The sequence below is a fragment of the Anomaloglossus baeobatrachus genome, unplaced genomic scaffold, assembly GCF_048569485.1.
Source record: "Anomaloglossus baeobatrachus isolate aAnoBae1 unplaced genomic scaffold, aAnoBae1.hap1 Scaffold_756, whole genome shotgun sequence".
NCBI lineage: Eukaryota > Metazoa > Chordata > Amphibia > Anura > Aromobatidae > Anomaloglossus > Anomaloglossus baeobatrachus.
The window spans coordinates 1-21,379 of NW_027445136.1; the positions used below are offsets into that span (position 1 = coordinate 1).

The 21,379-nt window shown below is 46.8% G+C and overlaps 16 non-coding genes across 16 annotated transcripts; all 16 read right to left on the minus strand.

The window, feature by feature from the left end:
• Window positions 1–1,136: 1,136 nt before the first annotated feature.
• LOC142287708 (U2 spliceosomal RNA) lies at window positions 1,137–1,335 on the minus strand. The gene has a single exon (XR_012748621.1). It is a non-coding gene; the product is annotated as a U2 spliceosomal RNA (small nuclear RNA).
• A 1,293-nt stretch (window positions 1,336–2,628) lies between these two features.
• On the minus strand, window positions 2,629–2,819 carry LOC142287719 (U2 spliceosomal RNA). Its single transcript, XR_012748630.1, has one exon. It is a non-coding gene; the product is annotated as a U2 spliceosomal RNA (small nuclear RNA).
• A 1,117-nt stretch (window positions 2,820–3,936) lies between these two features.
• On the minus strand, window positions 3,937–4,127 carry LOC142287730 (U2 spliceosomal RNA). The gene has a single exon (XR_012748641.1). It is a non-coding gene; the product is annotated as a U2 spliceosomal RNA (small nuclear RNA).
• A 1,117-nt stretch (window positions 4,128–5,244) lies between these two features.
• On the minus strand, window positions 5,245–5,435 carry LOC142287742 (U2 spliceosomal RNA). Its single transcript, XR_012748652.1, has one exon. It is a non-coding gene; the product is annotated as a U2 spliceosomal RNA (small nuclear RNA).
• A 1,117-nt stretch (window positions 5,436–6,552) lies between these two features.
• LOC142287753 (U2 spliceosomal RNA) lies at window positions 6,553–6,743 on the minus strand. Its single transcript, XR_012748663.1, has one exon. It is a non-coding gene; the product is annotated as a U2 spliceosomal RNA (small nuclear RNA).
• Window positions 6,744–7,860: 1,117 nt separating this feature from the next.
• LOC142287695 (U2 spliceosomal RNA) lies at window positions 7,861–8,051 on the minus strand. Its single transcript, XR_012748610.1, has one exon. It is a non-coding gene; the product is annotated as a U2 spliceosomal RNA (small nuclear RNA).
• Window positions 8,052–9,168: 1,117 nt separating this feature from the next.
• LOC142287706 (U2 spliceosomal RNA) lies at window positions 9,169–9,359 on the minus strand. The gene has a single exon (XR_012748620.1). It is a non-coding gene; the product is annotated as a U2 spliceosomal RNA (small nuclear RNA).
• Window positions 9,360–10,476: 1,117 nt separating this feature from the next.
• On the minus strand, window positions 10,477–10,667 carry LOC142287711 (U2 spliceosomal RNA). The gene has a single exon (XR_012748622.1). It is a non-coding gene; the product is annotated as a U2 spliceosomal RNA (small nuclear RNA).
• Window positions 10,668–11,784: 1,117 nt separating this feature from the next.
• LOC142287712 (U2 spliceosomal RNA) lies at window positions 11,785–11,975 on the minus strand. Its single transcript, XR_012748623.1, has one exon. It is a non-coding gene; the product is annotated as a U2 spliceosomal RNA (small nuclear RNA).
• Window positions 11,976–13,092: 1,117 nt separating this feature from the next.
• On the minus strand, window positions 13,093–13,283 carry LOC142287713 (U2 spliceosomal RNA). The gene has a single exon (XR_012748624.1). It is a non-coding gene; the product is annotated as a U2 spliceosomal RNA (small nuclear RNA).
• A 1,117-nt stretch (window positions 13,284–14,400) lies between these two features.
• On the minus strand, window positions 14,401–14,591 carry LOC142287714 (U2 spliceosomal RNA). The gene has a single exon (XR_012748625.1). It is a non-coding gene; the product is annotated as a U2 spliceosomal RNA (small nuclear RNA).
• Window positions 14,592–15,708: 1,117 nt separating this feature from the next.
• LOC142287715 (U2 spliceosomal RNA) lies at window positions 15,709–15,899 on the minus strand. Its single transcript, XR_012748626.1, has one exon. It is a non-coding gene; the product is annotated as a U2 spliceosomal RNA (small nuclear RNA).
• Window positions 15,900–17,016: 1,117 nt separating this feature from the next.
• LOC142287716 (U2 spliceosomal RNA) lies at window positions 17,017–17,207 on the minus strand. Its single transcript, XR_012748627.1, has one exon. It is a non-coding gene; the product is annotated as a U2 spliceosomal RNA (small nuclear RNA).
• A 1,117-nt stretch (window positions 17,208–18,324) lies between these two features.
• On the minus strand, window positions 18,325–18,515 carry LOC142287717 (U2 spliceosomal RNA). The gene has a single exon (XR_012748628.1). It is a non-coding gene; the product is annotated as a U2 spliceosomal RNA (small nuclear RNA).
• A 1,117-nt stretch (window positions 18,516–19,632) lies between these two features.
• LOC142287718 (U2 spliceosomal RNA) lies at window positions 19,633–19,823 on the minus strand. Its single transcript, XR_012748629.1, has one exon. It is a non-coding gene; the product is annotated as a U2 spliceosomal RNA (small nuclear RNA).
• A 1,117-nt stretch (window positions 19,824–20,940) lies between these two features.
• LOC142287720 (U2 spliceosomal RNA) lies at window positions 20,941–21,131 on the minus strand. The gene has a single exon (XR_012748631.1). It is a non-coding gene; the product is annotated as a U2 spliceosomal RNA (small nuclear RNA).
• Window positions 21,132–21,379: the final 248 nt, after the last annotated feature.

A 21,379-nucleotide genomic window follows, 5' to 3' on the forward strand; every position in this document is an offset into this window, starting at 1 on the left:
CAAAAGGCCGAGAAGCGATAACCAGAATTGGTTTGGGCCTCGAGTGGCACCCTGGCCTATGCCGGACACATCTTAGGGAGAGAGAGCGAGAGGGAGACAAACCCACGCCTACACAAGACATTTTGTCACCCAAGCCAACCCTTGAAAAGGCTGCTTTGCAGAGCAAAAACAAGAAGAATGGTGCGTTTTGCAGCCGCCGCCCACTGCAATGAATCTGAATAACTCCTCCTTTAGGGCGCAAGCAACTCCCCTCCCCCTTGCAGTCTTTCCAATTCACGATACAAAAAGACGGACAGGACAGGTTGCCTGACTTTCCGTCACTGCCACCCTTTGCCATCCTTACCCGTAGAAAGCCCTTTCATCATCCCCAAACCCTAATCTTTTCCCTTTCCTTCCCAGCCCCCAAACCCTGCCCTCTGTACCTTTCTCACCACCCGCTTCCCTTCTCCTGTCATCCCCCTACCACCCGGGAAAAAAAGAGATTGCCCCCTCCTTCCACTAGCCCACCCTCCCACCCAAAGAACAACTTCTTCTGCGCAGCTTGTTTTCTAGGCAGCAGCGCTATTGTGATGTCATCGGGGGGCATTGTGACAAGCCGCCAGTGTTCCGTCTCTTCATGTTGTGCACTGTTCAAACCGAAAATACATCAACAGGCAGGCTACAGAAAAGCTTACTAACAAAGGTTAGAGAGGGGCTTTCTCAGAGGGCTTTTTACAGTTTGTCTATTCCCAATTAGCCGGTTTAGTATACTTAATGAAAGTACTAATTCTTTCATAGGCCGCCCATTCTTAGTATTTGACGTTCAGGTAACAACAGGTAACTTTATTTGGAGTGGAAGCAGAGAGATAACACCAGATGCCAATTGTAGATCCTCTCACACCTGTGGTCACTGCAGCATCTGACTCCACTTTGTCCAAAAGGGATCTATTCCATTCAATTACACATGATCTAGATTAGACTGACAACAAGATACTGCACGGGACATAGCAGAGTTGGTGAAGTTGAGTGGTGATGAGTTTGCTATTTGGATGAATAAAGCAAGTAAAAAGTGTGTTAGATAAAAATTCATTTCAATTCGCTAATCGGGCTAATATGAATCAGGTGAATCGAGTTCTGCTTTTGGAAACTGGGTTAAGAAGGGGTGCACCGTTCCTGGAGGTACTGCAATACCAGGTCAATGCGTGGAGTGGACAGAGCAAGCTCTTTTTCCATCTCCCTGTTCTAAAAATCCATTTAATATATGGTCCCCAGATAGGGGACGTATCAGATATTAAACTGATAAGAACAGATTTTTTTTTTTTTTTTTTTTTTTTGAAGGATGAGTTTGAAAATAATAAAGTGACCGCCTCTCGTTGCCCAGGTAACTGTCCGTCACAAGAGAGCTATGACATCCTACGATGCACACTCCCCCAAGGCCAGCAGTTGTGCAATACCCTGGCACCTTTTAGCACCAACCAAGGTAGTACCCTCCCAAACTATACTTGATCTTAGCCAAAAGGCCGAGAAGCGATAACCAGAATTGGTTTGGGCCTCGAGTGGCACCCTGGCCTATGCCGGACACATCTTAGGGAGAGAGAGCGAGAGGGAGACAAACCCACGCCTACACAAGACATTTTGTCACCCAAGCCAACCCTTGAAAAGGCTGCTTTGCAGAGCAAAAACAAGAAGAATGGTGCGTTTTGCAGCCGCCGCCCACTGCAATGAATCTGAATAACTCCTCCTTTAGGGCGCAAGCAACTCCCCTCCCCCTTGCAGTCTTTCCAATTCACGATACAAAAAGACGGACAGGACAGGTTGCCTGACTTTCCGTCACTGCCACCCTTTGCCATCCTTACCCGTAGAAAGCCCTTTCATCATCCCCAAACCCTAATCTTTTCCCTTTCCTTCCCAGCCCAAAAACCCTGCCCTCTGTACCTTTCTCACCACCCGCTTCCCTTCTCCTGTCATCCCCCTACCACCCGGGAAAAAAAGAGATTGCCCCCTCCTTCCACTAGCCCACCCTCCCACCCAAAGAACAACTTCTTCTGCGCAGCTTGTTTTCTAGGCAGCAGCGCTATTGTGATGTCATCGGGGGGCATTGTGACAAGCCGCCAGTGTTCCGTCTCTTCATGTTGTGCACTGTTCAAACCGAAAATACATCAACAGGCAGGCTACAGAAAAGCTTACTAACAAAGGTTAGAGAGGGGCTTTCTCAGAGGGCTTTTTACAGTTTGTCTATTCCCAATTAGCCGGTTTAGTATACTTAATGAAAGTACTAATTCTTTCATAGGCCGCCCATTCTTAGTATTTGACGTTCAGGTAACAACAGGTAACTTTATTTGGAGTGGAAGCAGAGAGATAACACCAGATGCCAATTGTAGATCCTCTCACACCTGTGGTCACTGCAGCATCTGACTCCACTTTGTCCAAAAGGGATCTATTCCATTCAATTACACATGATCTAGATTAGACTGACAACAAGATACTGCACGGGACATAGCAGAGTTGGTGAAGTTGAGTGGTGATGAGTTTGCTATTTGGATGAATAAAGCAAGTAAAAAGTGTGTTAGATAAAAATTCATTTCAATTCGCTAATCGGGCTAATATGAATCAGGTGAATCGAGTTCTGCTTTTGGAAACTGGGTTAAGAAGGGGTGCACCGTTCCTGGAGGTACTGCAATACCAGGTCAATGCGTGGAGTGGACAGAGCAAGCTCTTTTTCCATCTCCCTGTTCTAAAAATCCATTTAATATATGGTCCCCAGATAGGGGACGTATCAGATATTAAACTGATAAGAACAGATACTACACTTGATCTTAGCCAAAAGGCCGAGAAGCGATAACCAGAATTGGTTTGGGCCTCGAGTGGCACCCTGGCCTATGCCGGACACATCTTAGGGAGAGAGAGCGAGAGGGAGACAAACCCACGCCTACACAAGACATTTTGTCACCCAAGCCAACCCTTGAAAAGGCTGCTTTGCAGAGCAAAAACAAGAAGAATGGTGCGTTTTGCAGCCGCCGCCCACTGCAATGAATCTGAATAACTCCTCCTTTAGGGCGCAAGCAACTCCCCTCCCCCTTGCAGTCTTTCCAATTCACGATACAAAAAGACGGACAGGACAGGTTGCCTGACTTTCCGTCACTGCCACCCTTTGCCATCCTTACCCGTAGAAAGCCCTTTCATCATCCCCAAACCCTAATCTTTTCCCTTTCCTTCCCAGCCCCCAAACCCTGCCCTCTGTACCTTTCTCACCACCCGCTTCCCTTCTCCTGTCATCCCCCTACCACCCGGGAAAAAAAGAGATTGCCCCCTCCTTCCACTAGCCCACCCTCCCACCCAAAGAACAACTTCTTCTGCGCAGCTTGTTTTCTAGGCAGCAGCGCTATTGTGATGTCATCGGGGGGCATTGTGACAAGCCGCCAGTGTTCCGTCTCTTCATGTTGTGCACTGTTCAAACCGAAAATACATCAACAGGCAGGCTACAGAAAAGCTTACTAACAAAGGTTAGAGAGGGGCTTTCTCAGAGGGCTTTTTACAGTTTGTCTATTCCCAATTAGCCGGTTTAGTATACTTAATGAAAGTACTAATTCTTTCATAGGCCGCCCATTCTTAGTATTTGACGTTCAGGTAACAACAGGTAACTTTATTTGGAGTGGAAGCAGAGAGATAACACCAGATGCCAATTGTAGATCCTCTCACACCTGTGGTCACTGCAGCATCTGACTCCACTTTGTCCAAAAGGGATCTATTCCATTCAATTACACATGATCTAGATTAGACTGACAACAAGATACTGCACGGGACATAGCAGAGTTGGTGAAGTTGAGTGGTGATGAGTTTGCTATTTGGATGAATAAAGCAAGTAAAAAGTGTGTTAGATAAAAATTCATTTCAATTCGCTAATCGGGCTAATATGAATCAGGTGAATCGAGTTCTGCTTTTGGAAACTGGGTTAAGAAGGGGTGCACCGTTCCTGGAGGTACTGCAATACCAGGTCAATGCGTGGAGTGGACAGAGCAAGCTCTTTTTCCATCTCCCTGTTCTAAAAATCCATTTAATATATGGTCCCCAGATAGGGGACGTATCAGATATTAAACTGATAAGAACAGATACTACACTTGATCTTAGCCAAAAGGCCGAGAAGCGATAACCAGAATTGGTTTGGGCCTCGAGTGGCACCCTGGCCTATGCCGGACACATCTTAGGGAGAGAGAGCGAGAGGGAGACAAACCCACGCCTACACAAGACATTTTGTCACCCAAGCCAACCCTTGAAAAGGCTGCTTTGCAGAGCAAAAACAAGAAGAATGGTGCGTTTTGCAGCCGCCGCCCACTGCAATGAATCTGAATAACTCCTCCTTTAGGGCGCAAGCAACTCCCCTCCCCCTTGCAGTCTTTCCAATTCACGATACAAAAAGACGGACAGGACAGGTTGCCTGACTTTCCGTCACTGCCACCCTTTGCCATCCTTACCCGTAGAAAGCCCTTTCATCATCCCCAAACCCTAATCTTTTCCCTTTCCTTCCCAGCCCCCAAACCCTGCCCTCTGTACCTTTCTCACCACCCGCTTCCCTTCTCCTGTCATCCCCCTACCACCCGGGAAAAAAAGAGATTGCCCCCTCCTTCCACTAGCCCACCCTCCCACCCAAAGAACAACTTCTTCTGCGCAGCTTGTTTTCTAGGCAGCAGCGCTATTGTGATGTCATCGGGGGGCATTGTGACAAGCCGCCAGTGTTCCGTCTCTTCATGTTGTGCACTGTTCAAACCGAAAATACATCAACAGGCAGGCTACAGAAAAGCTTACTAACAAAGGTTAGAGAGGGGCTTTCTCAGAGGGCTTTTTACAGTTTGTCTATTCCCAATTAGCCGGTTTAGTATACTTAATGAAAGTACTAATTCTTTCATAGGCCGCCCATTCTTAGTATTTGACGTTCAGGTAACAACAGGTAACTTTATTTGGAGTGGAAGCAGAGAGATAACACCAGATGCCAATTGTAGATCCTCTCACACCTGTGGTCACTGCAGCATCTGACTCCACTTTGTCCAAAAGGGATCTATTCCATTCAATTACACATGATCTAGATTAGACTGACAACAAGATACTGCACGGGACATAGCAGAGTTGGTGAAGTTGAGTGGTGATGAGTTTGCTATTTGGATGAATAAAGCAAGTAAAAAGTGTGTTAGATAAAAATTCATTTCAATTCGCTAATCGGGCTAATATGAATCAGGTGAATCGAGTTCTGCTTTTGGAAACTGGGTTAAGAAGGGGTGCACCGTTCCTGGAGGTACTGCAATACCAGGTCAATGCGTGGAGTGGACAGAGCAAGCTCTTTTTCCATCTCCCTGTTCTAAAAATCCATTTAATATATGGTCCCCAGATAGGGGACGTATCAGATATTAAACTGATAAGAACAGATACTACACTTGATCTTAGCCAAAAGGCCGAGAAGCGATAACCAGAATTGGTTTGGGCCTCGAGTGGCACCCTGGCCTATGCCGGACACATCTTAGGGAGAGAGAGCGAGAGGGAGACAAACCCACGCCTACACAAGACATTTTGTCACCCAAGCCAACCCTTGAAAAGGCTGCTTTGCAGAGCAAAAACAAGAAGAATGGTGCGTTTTGCAGCCGCCGCCCACTGCAATGAATCTGAATAACTCCTCCTTTAGGGCGCAAGCAACTCCCCTCCCCCTTGCAGTCTTTCCAATTCACGATACAAAAAGACGGACAGGACAGGTTGCCTGACTTTCCGTCACTGCCACCCTTTGCCATCCTTACCCGTAGAAAGCCCTTTCATCATCCCCAAACCCTAATCTTTTCCCTTTCCTTCCCAGCCCCCAAACCCTGCCCTCTGTACCTTTCTCACCACCCGCTTCCCTTCTCCTGTCATCCCCCTACCACCCGGGAAAAAAAGAGATTGCCCCCTCCTTCCACTAGCCCACCCTCCCACCCAAAGAACAACTTCTTCTGCGCAGCTTGTTTTCTAGGCAGCAGCGCTATTGTGATGTCATCGGGGGGCATTGTGACAAGCCGCCAGTGTTCCGTCTCTTCATGTTGTGCACTGTTCAAACCGAAAATACATCAACAGGCAGGCTACAGAAAAGCTTACTAACAAAGGTTAGAGAGGGGCTTTCTCAGAGGGCTTTTTACAGTTTGTCTATTCCCAATTAGCCGGTTTAGTATACTTAATGAAAGTACTAATTCTTTCATAGGCCGCCCATTCTTAGTATTTGACGTTCAGGTAACAACAGGTAACTTTATTTGGAGTGGAAGCAGAGAGATAACACCAGATGCCAATTGTAGATCCTCTCACACCTGTGGTCACTGCAGCATCTGACTCCACTTTGTCCAAAAGGGATCTATTCCATTCAATTACACATGATCTAGATTAGACTGACAACAAGATACTGCACGGGACATAGCAGAGTTGGTGAAGTTGAGTGGTGATGAGTTTGCTATTTGGATGAATAAAGCAAGTAAAAAGTGTGTTAGATAAAAATTCATTTCAATTCGCTAATCGGGCTAATATGAATCAGGTGAATCGAGTTCTGCTTTTGGAAACTGGGTTAAGAAGGGGTGCACCGTTCCTGGAGGTACTGCAATACCAGGTCAATGCGTGGAGTGGACAGAGCAAGCTCTTTTTCCATCTCCCTGTTCTAAAAATCCATTTAATATATGGTCCCCAGATAGGGGACGTATCAGATATTAAACTGATAAGAACAGATACTACACTTGATCTTAGCCAAAAGGCCGAGAAGCGATAACCAGAATTGGTTTGGGCCTCGAGTGGCACCCTGGCCTATGCCGGACACATCTTAGGGAGAGAGAGCGAGAGGGAGACAAACCCACGCCTACACAAGACATTTTGTCACCCAAGCCAACCCTTGAAAAGGCTGCTTTGCAGAGCAAAAACAAGAAGAATGGTGCGTTTTGCAGCCGCCGCCCACTGCAATGAATCTGAATAACTCCTCCTTTAGGGCGCAAGCAACTCCCCTCCCCCTTGCAGTCTTTCCAATTCACGATACAAAAAGACGGACAGGACAGGTTGCCTGACTTTCCGTCACTGCCACCCTTTGCCATCCTTACCCGTAGAAAGCCCTTTCATCATCCCCAAACCCTAATCTTTTCCCTTTCCTTCCCAGCCCCCAAACCCTGCCCTCTGTACCTTTCTCACCACCCGCTTCCCTTCTCCTGTCATCCCCCTACCACCCGGGAAAAAAAGAGATTGCCCCCTCCTTCCACTAGCCCACCCTCCCACCCAAAGAACAACTTCTTCTGCGCAGCTTGTTTTCTAGGCAGCAGCGCTATTGTGATGTCATCGGGGGGCATTGTGACAAGCCGCCAGTGTTCCGTCTCTTCATGTTGTGCACTGTTCAAACCGAAAATACATCAACAGGCAGGCTACAGAAAAGCTTACTAACAAAGGTTAGAGAGGGGCTTTCTCAGAGGGCTTTTTACAGTTTGTCTATTCCCAATTAGCCGGTTTAGTATACTTAATGAAAGTACTAATTCTTTCATAGGCCGCCCATTCTTAGTATTTGACGTTCAGGTAACAACAGGTAACTTTATTTGGAGTGGAAGCAGAGAGATAACACCAGATGCCAATTGTAGATCCTCTCACACCTGTGGTCACTGCAGCATCTGACTCCACTTTGTCCAAAAGGGATCTATTCCATTCAATTACACATGATCTAGATTAGACTGACAACAAGATACTGCACGGGACATAGCAGAGTTGGTGAAGTTGAGTGGTGATGAGTTTGCTATTTGGATGAATAAAGCAAGTAAAAAGTGTGTTAGATAAAAATTCATTTCAATTCGCTAATCGGGCTAATATGAATCAGGTGAATCGAGTTCTGCTTTTGGAAACTGGGTTAAGAAGGGGTGCACCGTTCCTGGAGGTACTGCAATACCAGGTCAATGCGTGGAGTGGACAGAGCAAGCTCTTTTTCCATCTCCCTGTTCTAAAAATCCATTTAATATATGGTCCCCAGATAGGGGACGTATCAGATATTAAACTGATAAGAACAGATACTACACTTGATCTTAGCCAAAAGGCCGAGAAGCGATAACCAGAATTGGTTTGGGCCTCGAGTGGCACCCTGGCCTATGCCGGACACATCTTAGGGAGAGAGAGCGAGAGGGAGACAAACCCACGCCTACACAAGACATTTTGTCACCCAAGCCAACCCTTGAAAAGGCTGCTTTGCAGAGCAAAAACAAGAAGAATGGTGCGTTTTGCAGCCGCCGCCCACTGCAATGAATCTGAATAACTCCTCCTTTAGGGCGCAAGCAACTCCCCTCCCCCTTGCAGTCTTTCCAATTCACGATACAAAAAGACGGACAGGACAGGTTGCCTGACTTTCCGTCACTGCCACCCTTTGCCATCCTTACCCGTAGAAAGCCCTTTCATCATCCCCAAACCCTAATCTTTTCCCTTTCCTTCCCAGCCCCCAAACCCTGCCCTCTGTACCTTTCTCACCACCCGCTTCCCTTCTCCTGTCATCCCCCTACCACCCGGGAAAAAAAGAGATTGCCCCCTCCTTCCACTAGCCCACCCTCCCACCCAAAGAACAACTTCTTCTGCGCAGCTTGTTTTCTAGGCAGCAGCGCTATTGTGATGTCATCGGGGGGCATTGTGACAAGCCGCCAGTGTTCCGTCTCTTCATGTTGTGCACTGTTCAAACCGAAAATACATCAACAGGCAGGCTACAGAAAAGCTTACTAACAAAGGTTAGAGAGGGGCTTTCTCAGAGGGCTTTTTACAGTTTGTCTATTCCCAATTAGCCGGTTTAGTATACTTAATGAAAGTACTAATTCTTTCATAGGCCGCCCATTCTTAGTATTTGACGTTCAGGTAACAACAGGTAACTTTATTTGGAGTGGAAGCAGAGAGATAACACCAGATGCCAATTGTAGATCCTCTCACACCTGTGGTCACTGCAGCATCTGACTCCACTTTGTCCAAAAGGGATCTATTCCATTCAATTACACATGATCTAGATTAGACTGACAACAAGATACTGCACGGGACATAGCAGAGTTGGTGAAGTTGAGTGGTGATGAGTTTGCTATTTGGATGAATAAAGCAAGTAAAAAGTGTGTTAGATAAAAATTCATTTCAATTCGCTAATCGGGCTAATATGAATCAGGTGAATCGAGTTCTGCTTTTGGAAACTGGGTTAAGAAGGGGTGCACCGTTCCTGGAGGTACTGCAATACCAGGTCAATGCGTGGAGTGGACAGAGCAAGCTCTTTTTCCATCTCCCTGTTCTAAAAATCCATTTAATATATGGTCCCCAGATAGGGGACGTATCAGATATTAAACTGATAAGAACAGATACTACACTTGATCTTAGCCAAAAGGCCGAGAAGCGATAACCAGAATTGGTTTGGGCCTCGAGTGGCACCCTGGCCTATGCCGGACACATCTTAGGGAGAGAGAGCGAGAGGGAGACAAACCCACGCCTACACAAGACATTTTGTCACCCAAGCCAACCCTTGAAAAGGCTGCTTTGCAGAGCAAAAACAAGAAGAATGGTGCGTTTTGCAGCCGCCGCCCACTGCAATGAATCTGAATAACTCCTCCTTTAGGGCGCAAGCAACTCCCCTCCCCCTTGCAGTCTTTCCAATTCACGATACAAAAAGACGGACAGGACAGGTTGCCTGACTTTCCGTCACTGCCACCCTTTGCCATCCTTACCCGTAGAAAGCCCTTTCATCATCCCCAAACCCTAATCTTTTCCCTTTCCTTCCCAGCCCCCAAACCCTGCCCTCTGTACCTTTCTCACCACCCGCTTCCCTTCTCCTGTCATCCCCCTACCACCCGGGAAAAAAAGAGATTGCCCCCTCCTTCCACTAGCCCACCCTCCCACCCAAAGAACAACTTCTTCTGCGCAGCTTGTTTTCTAGGCAGCAGCGCTATTGTGATGTCATCGGGGGGCATTGTGACAAGCCGCCAGTGTTCCGTCTCTTCATGTTGTGCACTGTTCAAACCGAAAATACATCAACAGGCAGGCTACAGAAAAGCTTACTAACAAAGGTTAGAGAGGGGCTTTCTCAGAGGGCTTTTTACAGTTTGTCTATTCCCAATTAGCCGGTTTAGTATACTTAATGAAAGTACTAATTCTTTCATAGGCCGCCCATTCTTAGTATTTGACGTTCAGGTAACAACAGGTAACTTTATTTGGAGTGGAAGCAGAGAGATAACACCAGATGCCAATTGTAGATCCTCTCACACCTGTGGTCACTGCAGCATCTGACTCCACTTTGTCCAAAAGGGATCTATTCCATTCAATTACACATGATCTAGATTAGACTGACAACAAGATACTGCACGGGACATAGCAGAGTTGGTGAAGTTGAGTGGTGATGAGTTTGCTATTTGGATGAATAAAGCAAGTAAAAAGTGTGTTAGATAAAAATTCATTTCAATTCGCTAATCGGGCTAATATGAATCAGGTGAATCGAGTTCTGCTTTTGGAAACTGGGTTAAGAAGGGGTGCACCGTTCCTGGAGGTACTGCAATACCAGGTCAATGCGTGGAGTGGACAGAGCAAGCTCTTTTTCCATCTCCCTGTTCTAAAAATCCATTTAATATATGGTCCCCAGATAGGGGACGTATCAGATATTAAACTGATAAGAACAGATACTACACTTGATCTTAGCCAAAAGGCCGAGAAGCGATAACCAGAATTGGTTTGGGCCTCGAGTGGCACCCTGGCCTATGCCGGACACATCTTAGGGAGAGAGAGCGAGAGGGAGACAAACCCACGCCTACACAAGACATTTTGTCACCCAAGCCAACCCTTGAAAAGGCTGCTTTGCAGAGCAAAAACAAGAAGAATGGTGCGTTTTGCAGCCGCCGCCCACTGCAATGAATCTGAATAACTCCTCCTTTAGGGCGCAAGCAACTCCCCTCCCCCTTGCAGTCTTTCCAATTCACGATACAAAAAGACGGACAGGACAGGTTGCCTGACTTTCCGTCACTGCCACCCTTTGCCATCCTTACCCGTAGAAAGCCCTTTCATCATCCCCAAACCCTAATCTTTTCCCTTTCCTTCCCAGCCCCCAAACCCTGCCCTCTGTACCTTTCTCACCACCCGCTTCCCTTCTCCTGTCATCCCCCTACCACCCGGGAAAAAAAGAGATTGCCCCCTCCTTCCACTAGCCCACCCTCCCACCCAAAGAACAACTTCTTCTGCGCAGCTTGTTTTCTAGGCAGCAGCGCTATTGTGATGTCATCGGGGGGCATTGTGACAAGCCGCCAGTGTTCCGTCTCTTCATGTTGTGCGCTGTTCAAACCGAAAATACATCAACAGGCAGGCTACAGAAAAGCTTACTAACAAAGGTTAGAGAGGGGCTTTCTCAGAGGGCTTTTTACAGTTTGTCTATTCCCAATTAGCCGGTTTAGTATACTTAATGAAAGTACTAATTCTTTCATAGGCCGCCCATTCTTAGTATTTGACGTTCAGGTAACAACAGGTAACTTTATTTGGAGTGGAAGCAGAGAGATAACACCAGATGCCAATTGTAGATCCTCTCACACCTGTGGTCACTGCAGCATCTGACTCCACTTTGTCCAAAAGGGATCTATTCCATTCAATTACACATGATCTAGATTAGACTGACAACAAGATACTGCACGGGACATAGCAGAGTTGGTGAAGTTGAGTGGTGATGAGTTTGCTATTTGGATGAATAAAGCAAGTAAAAAGTGTGTTAGATAAAAATTCATTTCAATTCGCTAATCGGGCTAATATGAATCAGGTGAATCGAGTTCTGCTTTTGGAAACTGGGTTAAGAAGGGGTGCACCGTTCCTGGAGGTACTGCAATACCAGGTCAATGCGTGGAGTGGACAGAGCAAGCTCTTTTTCCATCTCCCTGTTCTAAAAATCCATTTAATATATGGTCCCCAGATAGGGGACGTATCAGATATTAAACTGATAAGAACAGATACTACACTTGATCTTAGCCAAAAGGCCGAGAAGCGATAACCAGAATTGGTTTGGGCCTCGAGTGGCACCCTGGCCTATGCCGGACACATCTTAGGGAGAGAGAGCGAGAGGGAGACAAACCCACGCCTACACAAGACATTTTGTCACCCAAGCCAACCCTTGAAAAGGCTGCTTTGCAGAGCAAAAACAAGAAGAATGGTGCGTTTTGCAGCCGCCGCCCACTGCAATGAATCTGAATAACTCCTCCTTTAGGGCGCAAGCAACTCCCCTCCCCCTTGCAGTCTTTCCAATTCACGATACAAAAAGACGGACAGGACAGGTTGCCTGACTTTCCGTCACTGCCACCCTTTGCCATCCTTACCCGTAGAAAGCCCTTTCATCATCCCCAAACCCTAATCTTTTCCCTTTCCTTCCCAGCCCCCAAACCCTGCCCTCTGTACCTTTCTCACCACCCGCTTCCCTTCTCCTGTCATCCCCCTACCACCCGGGAAAAAAAGAGATTGCCCCCTCCTTCCACTAGCCCACCCTCCCACCCAAAGAACAACTTCTTCTGCGCAGCTTGTTTTCTAGGCAGCAGCGCTATTGTGATGTCATCGGGGGGCATTGTGACAAGCCGCCAGTGTTCCGTCTCTTCATGTTGTGCACTGTTCAAACCGAAAATACATCAACAGGCAGGCTACAGAAAAGCTTACTAACAAAGGTTAGAGAGGGGCTTTCTCAGAGGGCTTTTTACAGTTTGTCTATTCCCAATTAGCCGGTTTAGTATACTTAATGAAAGTACTAATTCTTTCATAGGCCGCCCATTCTTAGTATTTGACGTTCAGGTAACAACAGGTAACTTTATTTGGAGTGGAAGCAGAGAGATAACACCAGATGCCAATTGTAGATCCTCTCACACCTGTGGTCACTGCAGCATCTGACTCCACTTTGTCCAAAAGGGATCTATTCCATTCAATTACACATGATCTAGATTAGACTGACAACAAGATACTGCACGGGACATAGCAGAGTTGGTGAAGTTGAGTGGTGATGAGTTTGCTATTTGGATGAATAAAGCAAGTAAAAAGTGTGTTAGATAAAAATTCATTTCAATTCGCTAATCGGGCTAATATGAATCAGGTGAATCGAGTTCTGCTTTTGGAAACTGGGTTAAGAAGGGGTGCACCGTTCCTGGAGGTACTGCAATACCAGGTCAATGCGTGGAGTGGACAGAGCAAGCTCTTTTTCCATCTCCCTGTTCTAAAAATCCATTTAATATATGGTCCCCAGATAGGGGACGTATCAGATATTAAACTGATAAGAACAGATACTACACTTGATCTTAGCCAAAAGGCCGAGAAGCGATAACCAGAATTGGTTTGGGCCTCGAGTGGCACCCTGGCCTATGCCGGACACATCTTAGGGAGAGAGAGCGAGAGGGAGACAAACCCACGCCTACACAAGACATTTTGTCACCCAAGCCAACCCTTGAAAAGGCTGCTTTGCAGAGCAAAAACAAGAAGAATGGTGCGTTTTGCAGCCGCCGCCCACTGCAATGAATCTGAATAACTCCTCCTTTAGGGCGCAAGCAACTCCCCTCCCCCTTGCAGTCTTTCCAATTCACGATACAAAAAGACGGACAGGACAGGTTGCCTGACTTTCCGTCACTGCCACCCTTTGCCATCCTTACCCGTAGAAAGCCCTTTCATCATCCCCAAACCCTAATCTTTTCCCTTTCCTTCCCAGCCCCCAAACCCTGCCCTCTGTACCTTTCTCACCACCCGCTTCCCTTCTCCTGTCATCCCCCTACCACCCGGGAAAAAAAGAGATTGCCCCCTCCTTCCACTAGCCCACCCTCCCACCCAAAGAACAACTTCTTCTGCGCAGCTTGTTTTCTAGGCAGCAGCGCTATTGTGATGTCATCGGGGGGCATTGTGACAAGCCGCCAGTGTTCCGTCTCTTCATGTTGTGCGCTGTTCAAACCGAAAATACATCAACAGGCAGGCTACAGAAAAGCTTACTAACAAAGGTTAGAGAGGGGCTTTCTCAGAGGGCTTTTTACAGTTTGTCTATTCCCAATTAGCCGGTTTAGTATACTTAATGAAAGTACTAATTCTTTCATAGGCCGCCCATTCTTAGTATTTGACGTTCAGGTAACAAGAGGTAACTTTATTTGGAGTGGAAGCAGAGAGATAACACCAGATGCCAATTGTAGATCCTCTCACACCTGTGGTCACTGCAGCATCTGACTCCACTTTGTCCAAAAGGGATCTATTCCATTCAATTACACATGATCTAGATTAGACTGACAACAAGATACTGCACGGGACATAGCAGAGTTGGTGAAGTTGAGTGGTGATGAGTTTGCTATTTGGATGAATAAAGCAAGTAAAAAGTGTGTTAGATAAAAATTCATTTCAATTCGCTAATCGGGCTAATATGAATCAGGTGAATCGAGTTCTGCTTTTAGAAACTGGGTTAAGAAGGGGTGCACCGTTCCTGGAGGTACTGCAATACCAGGTCAATGCGTGGAGTGGACAGAGCAAGCTCTTTTTCCATCTCCCTGTTCTAAAAATCCATTTAATATATGGTCCCCAGATAGGGGACGTATCAGATATTAAACTGATAAGAACAGATACTACACTTGATCTTAGCCAAAAGGCCGAGAAGCGATAACCAGAATTGGTTTGGGCCTCGAGTGGCACCCTGGCCTATGCCGGACACATCTTAGGGAGAGAGAGCGAGAGGGAGACAAACCCACGCCTACACAAGACATTTTGTCACCCAAGCCAACCCTTGAAAAGGCTGCTTTGCAGAGCAAAAACAAGAAGAATGGTGCGTTTTGCAGCCGCCGCCCACTGCAATGAATCTGAATAACTCCTCCTTTAGGGCGCAAGCAACTCCCCTCCCCCTTGCAGTCTTTCCAATTCACGATACAAAAAGACGGACAGGACAGGTTGCCTGACTTTCCGTCACTGCCACCCTTTGCCATCCTTACCCGTAGAAAGCCCTTTCATCATCCCCAAACCCTAATCTTTTCCCTTTCCTTCCCAGCCCCCAAACCCTGCCCTCTGTACCTTTCTCACCACCCGCTTCCCTTCTCCTGTCATCCCCCTACCACCCGGGAAAAAAAGAGATTGCCCCCTCCTTCCACTAGCCCACCCTCCCACCCAAAGAACAACTTCTTCTGCGCAGCTTGTTTTCTAGGCAGCAGCGCTATTGTGATGTCATCGGGGGGCATTGTGACAAGCCGCCAGTGTTCCGTCTCTTCATGTTGTGCACTGTTCAAACCGAAAATACATCAACAGGCAGGCTACAGAAAAGCTTACTAACAAAGGTTAGAGAGGGGCTTTCTCAGAGGGCTTTTTACAGTTTGTCTATTCCCAATTAGCCGGTTTAGTATACTTAATGAAAGTACTAATTCTTTCATAGGCCGCCCATTCTTAGTATTTGACGTTCAGGTAACAACAGGTAACTTTATTTGGAGTGGAAGCAGAGAGATAACACCAGATGCCAATTGTAGATCCTCTCACACCTGTGGTCACTGCAGCATCTGACTCCACTTTGTCCAAAAGGGATCTATTCCATTCAATTACACATGATCTAGATTAGACTGACAACAAGATACTGCACGGGACATAGCAGAGTTGGTGAAGTTGAGTGGTGATGAGTTTGCTATTTGGATGAATAAAGCAAGTAAAAAGTGTGTTAGATAAAAATTCATTTCAATTCGCTAATCGGGCTAATATGAATCAGGTGAATCGAGTTCTGCTTTTGGAAACTGGGTTAAGAAGGGGTGCACCGTTCCTGGAGGTACTGCAATACCAGGTCAATGCGTGGAGTGGACAGAGCAAGCTCTTTTTCCATCTCCCTGTTCTAAAAATCCATTTAATATATGGTCCCCAGATAGGGGACGTATCAGATATTAAACTGATAAGAACAGATACTACACTTGATCTTAGCCAAAAGGCCGAGAAGCGATAACCAGAATTGGTTTGGGCCTCGAGTGGCACCCTGGCCTATGCCGGACACATCTTAGGGAGAGAGAGCGAGAGGGAGACAAACCCACGCCTACACAAGACATTTTGTCACCCAAGCCAACCCTTGAAAAGGCTGCTTTGCAGAGCAAAAACAAGAAGAATGGTGCGTTTTGCAGCCGCCGCCCACTGCAATGAATCTGAATAACTCCTCCTTTAGGGCGCAAGCAACTCCCCTCCCCCTTGCAGTCTTTCCAATTCACGATACAAAAAGACGGACAGGACAGGTTGCCTGACTTTCCGTCACTGCCACCCTTTGCCATCCTTACCCGTAGAAAGCCCTTTCATCATCCCCAAACCCTAATCTTTTCCCTTTCCTTCCCAGCCCCCAAACCCTGCCCTCTGTACCTTTCTCACCACCCGCTTCCCTTCTCCTGTCATCCCCCTACCACCCGGGAAAAAAAGAGATTGCCCCCTCCTTCCACTAGCCCACCCTCCCACCCAAAGAACAACTTCTTCTGCGCAGCTTGTTTTCTAGGCAGCAGCGCTATTGTGATGTCATCGGGGGGCATTGTGACAAGCCGCCAGTGTTCCGTCTCTTCATGTTGTGCACTGTTCAAACCGAAAATACATCAACAGGCAGGCTACAGAAAAGCTTACTAACAAAGGTTAGAGAGGGGCTTTCTCAGAGGGCTTTTTACAGTTTGTCTATTCCCAATTAGCCGGTTTAGTATACTTAATGAAAGTACTAATTCTTTCATAGGCCGCCCATTCTTAGTATTTGACGTTCAGGTAACAACAGGTAACTTTATTTGGAGTGGAAGCAGAGAGATAACACCAGATGCCAATTGTAGATCCTCTCACACCTGTGGTCACTGCAGCATCTGACTCCACTTTGTCCAAAAGGGATCTATTCCATTCAATTACACATGATCTAGATTAGACTGACAACAAGATACTGCACGGGACATAGCAGAGTTGGTGAAGTTGAGTGGTGATGAGTTTGCTATTTGGATGAATAAAGCAAGTAAAAAGTGTGTTAGATAAAAATTCATTTCAATTCGCTAATCGGGCTAATATGAATCAGGTGAATCGAGTTCTGCTTTTGGAAACTGGGTTAAGAAGGGGTGCACCGTTCCTGGAGGTACTGCAATACCAGGTCAATGCGTGGAGTGGACAGAGCAAGCTCTTTTTCCATCTCCCTGTTCTAAAAATCCATTTAATATATGGTCCCCAGATAGGGGACGTATCAGATATTAAACTGATAAGAACAGATACTACACTTGATCTTAGCCAAAAGGCCGAGAAGCGATAACCAGAATTGGTTTGGGCCTCGAGTGGCACCCTGGCCTATGCCGGACACATCTTAGGGAGAGAGAGCGAGAGGGAGACAAACCCACGCCTACACAAGACATTTTGTCACCCAAGCCAACCCTTGAAAAGGCTGCTTTGCAGAGCAAAAACAAGAAGAATGGTGCGTTTTGCAGCCGCCGCCCACTGCAATGAATCTGAATAACTCCTCCTTTAGGGCGCAAGCAACTCCCCTCCCCCTTGCAGTCTTTCCAATTCACGATACAAAAAGACGGACAGGACAGGTTGCCTGACTTTCCGTCACTGCCACCCTTTGCCATCCTTACCCGTAGAAAGCCCTTTCATCATCCCCAAACCCTAATCTTTTCCCTTTCCTTCCCAGCCCCCAAACCCTGCCCTCTGTACCTTTCTCACCACCCGCTTCCCTTCTCCTGTCATCCCCCTACCACCCGGGAAAAAAAGAGATTGCCCCCTCCTTCCACTAGCCCACCCTCCCACCCAAAGAACAACTTCTTCTGCGCAGCTTGTTTTCTAGGCAGCAGCGCTATTGTGATGTCATCGGGGGGCATTGTGACAAGCCGCCAGTGTTCCGTCTCTTCATGTTGTGCACTGTTCAAACCGAAAATACATCAACAGGCAGGCTACAGAAAAGCTTACTAACAAAGGTTAGAGAGGGGCTTTCTCAGAGGGCTTTTTACAGTTTGTCTATTCCCAATTAGCCGGTTTAGTATACTTAATGAAAGTACTAATTCTTTCATAGGCCGCCCATTCTTAGTATTTGACGTTCAGGTAACAACAGGTAACTTTATTTGGAGTGGAAGCAGAGAGATAACACCAGATGCCAATTGTAGATCCTCTCACACCTGTGGTCACTGCAGCATCTGACTCCACTTTGTCCAAAAGGGATCTATTCCATTCAATTACACATGATCTAGATTAGACTGACAACAAGATACTGCACGGGACATAGCAGAGTTGGTGAAGTTGAGTGGTGATGAGTTTGCTATTTGGATGAATAAAGCAAGTAAAAAGTGTGTTAGATAAAAATTCATTTCAATTCGCTAATCGGGCTAATATGAATCAGGTGAATCGAGTTCTGCTTTTGGAAACTGGGTTAAGAAGGGGTGCACCGTTCCTGGAGGTACTGCAATACCAGGTCAATGCGTGGAGTGGACAGAGCAAGCTCTTTTTCCATCTCCCTGTTCTAAAAATCCATTTAATATATGGTCCCCAGATAGGGGACGTATCAGATATTAAACTGATAAGAACAGATACTACACTTGATCTTAGCCAAAAGGCCGAGAAGCGATAACCAGAATTGGTTTGGGCCTCGAGTGGCACCCTGGCCTATGCCGGACACATCTTAGGGAGAGAGAGCGAGAGGGAGACAAACCCACGCCTACACAAGACATTTTGTCACCCAAGCCAACCCTTGAAAAGGCTGCTTTGCAGAGCAAAAACAAGAAGAATGGTGCGTTTTGCAGCCGCCGCCCACTGCAATGAATCTGAATAACTCCTCCTTTAGGGCGCAAGCAACTCCCCTCCCCCTTGCAGTCTTTCCAATTCACGATACAAAAAGACGGACAGGACAGGTTGCCTGACTTTCCGTCACTGCCACCCTTTGCCATCCTTACCCGTAGAAAGCCCTTTCATCATCCCCAAACCCTAATCTTTTCCCTTTCCTTCCCAGCCCCCAAACCCTGCCCTCTGTACCTTTCTCACCACCCGCTTCCCTTCTCCTGTCATCCCCCTACCACCCGGGAAAAAAAGAGATTGCCCCCTCCTTCCACTAGCCCACCCTCCCACCCAAAGAACAACTTCTTCTGCGCAGCTTGTTTTCTAGGCAGCAGCGCTATTGTGATGTCATCGGGGGGCATTGTGACAAGCCGCCAGTGTTCCGTCTCTTCATGTTGTGCACTGTTCAAACCGAAAATACATCAACAGGCAGGCTACAGAAAAGCTTACTAACAAAGGTTAGAGAGGGGCTTTCTCAGAGGGCTTTTTACAGTTTGTCTATTCCCAATTAGCCGGTTTAGTATACTTAATGAAAGTACTAATTCTTTCATAGGCCGCCCATTCTTAGTATTTGACGTTCAGGTAACAACAGGTAACTTTATTTGGAGTGGAAGCAGAGAGATAACACCAGATGCCAATTGTAGATCCTCTCACACCTGTGGTCACTGCAGCATCTGACTCCACTTTGTCCAAAAGGGATCTATTCCATTCAATTACACATGATCTAGATTAGACTGACAACAAGATACTGCACGGGACATAGCAGAGTTGGTGAAGTTGAGTGGTGATGAGTTTGCTATTTGGATGAATAAAGCAAGTAAAAAGTGTGTTAGATAAAAATTCATTTCAATTCGCTAATCGGGCTAATATGAATCAGGTGAATCGAGTTCTGCTTTTCGAAACTGGGTTAAGAAGGGGTGCACCGTTCCTGGAGGTACTGCAATACCAGGTCAATGCGTGGAGTGGACAGAGCAAGCTCTTTTTCCATCTCCCTGTTCTAAAAATCCATTTAATATATGGTCCCCAGATAGGGGACGTATCAGATATTAAACTGATAAGAACAGATACTACACTTGATCTTAGCCAAAAGGCCGAGAAGCGATAACCAGAATTGGTTTGGGCCTCGAGTGGCACCCTGGCCTATGCCGGACACATCTTAGGGAGAGAGAGCGAGAGGGAGACAAACCCACGCCTACACAAGACATTTTGTCACCCAAGCCAACCCTTGAAAAGGCTGCTTTGCAGAGCAAAAACAAGAAGAATGGTGCGTTTTGCAGCCGCCGCCCACTGCAATGAATCTGAATAACTCCTCCTTTAGGGCGCAAGCAACTCCCCTCCCCCTTGCAGTCTTTCCAATTCACGATACAAAAAGACGGACAGGACAGGTTGCCTGACTTTCCGTCACTGCCACCCTTTGCCATCCTTACCCGTAGAAAGCCCTTTCATCATCCCCAAACCCTAATCTTTTCCCTTTCCTTCCCAGCCCCCAAACCCTGCCCTCTGTACCTTTCTCACCACCCGCTTCCCTTCTCCTGTCATCCCCCTACCACCCGGGAAAAAAAGAGATTGCCCCCTCCTTCCACTAGCCCACCCTCCCACCCAAAGAACAACTTCTTCTGCGCAGCTTGTTTTCTAGGCAGCAGCGCTATTGTGATGTCATCGGGGGGCATTGTGACAAGCCGCCAGTGTTCCGTCTCTTCATGTTGTGCACTGTTCAAACCGAAAATACATCAACAGGCAGGCTACAGAAAAGCTTACTAACAAAGGTTAGAGAGGGGCTTTCTCAGAGGGCTTTTTACAGTTTGTCTATTCCCAATTAGCCGGTTTAGTATACTTAATGAAAGTACTAATTCTTTCATAGGCCGCCCATTCTTAGTATTTGACGTTCAGGTAACAACAGGTAACTTTATTTGGAGTGGAAGCAGAGAGATAACACCAGATGCCAATTGTAGATCCTCTCACACCTGTGGTCACTGCAGCATCTGACTCCACTTTGTCCAAAAGGGATCTATTCCATTCAATTACACATGATCTAGATTAGACTGACAACAAGATACTGCACGGGACATAGCAGAGTTGGTGAAGTTGAGTGGTGATGAGTTTGCTATTTGGATGAATAAAGCAAGTAAAAAGTGTGTTAGATAAAAATTCATTTCAATTCGCTAATCGGGCTAATATGAATCAGGTGAATCGAGTTCTGCTTTTGGAAACTGGGTTAAGAAGGGGTGCACCGTTCCTGGAGGTACTGCAATACCAGGTCAATGCGTGGAGTGGACAGAGCAAGCTCTTTTTCCATCTCCCTGTTCTAAAAATCCATTTAATATATGGTCCCCAGATAGGGGACGTATCAGATATTAAACTGATAAGAACAGATACTACACTTGATCTTAGCCAAAAGGCCGAGAAGCGATAACCAGAATTGGTTTGGGCCTCGAGTGGCACCCTGGCCTATGCCGGACACATCTTAGGGAGAGAGAGCGAGAGGGAGACAAACCCACGCCTACACAAGACATTTTGTCACCCAAGCCAACCCTTGAAAAGGCTGCTTTGCAGAGCAAAAACAAGAAGAATGGTGCGTTTTGCAGCCGCCGCCCACTGCAATGAATCTGAATAACTCCTCCTTTAGGGCGCAAGCAACTCCCCTCCCCCTTGCAGTCTT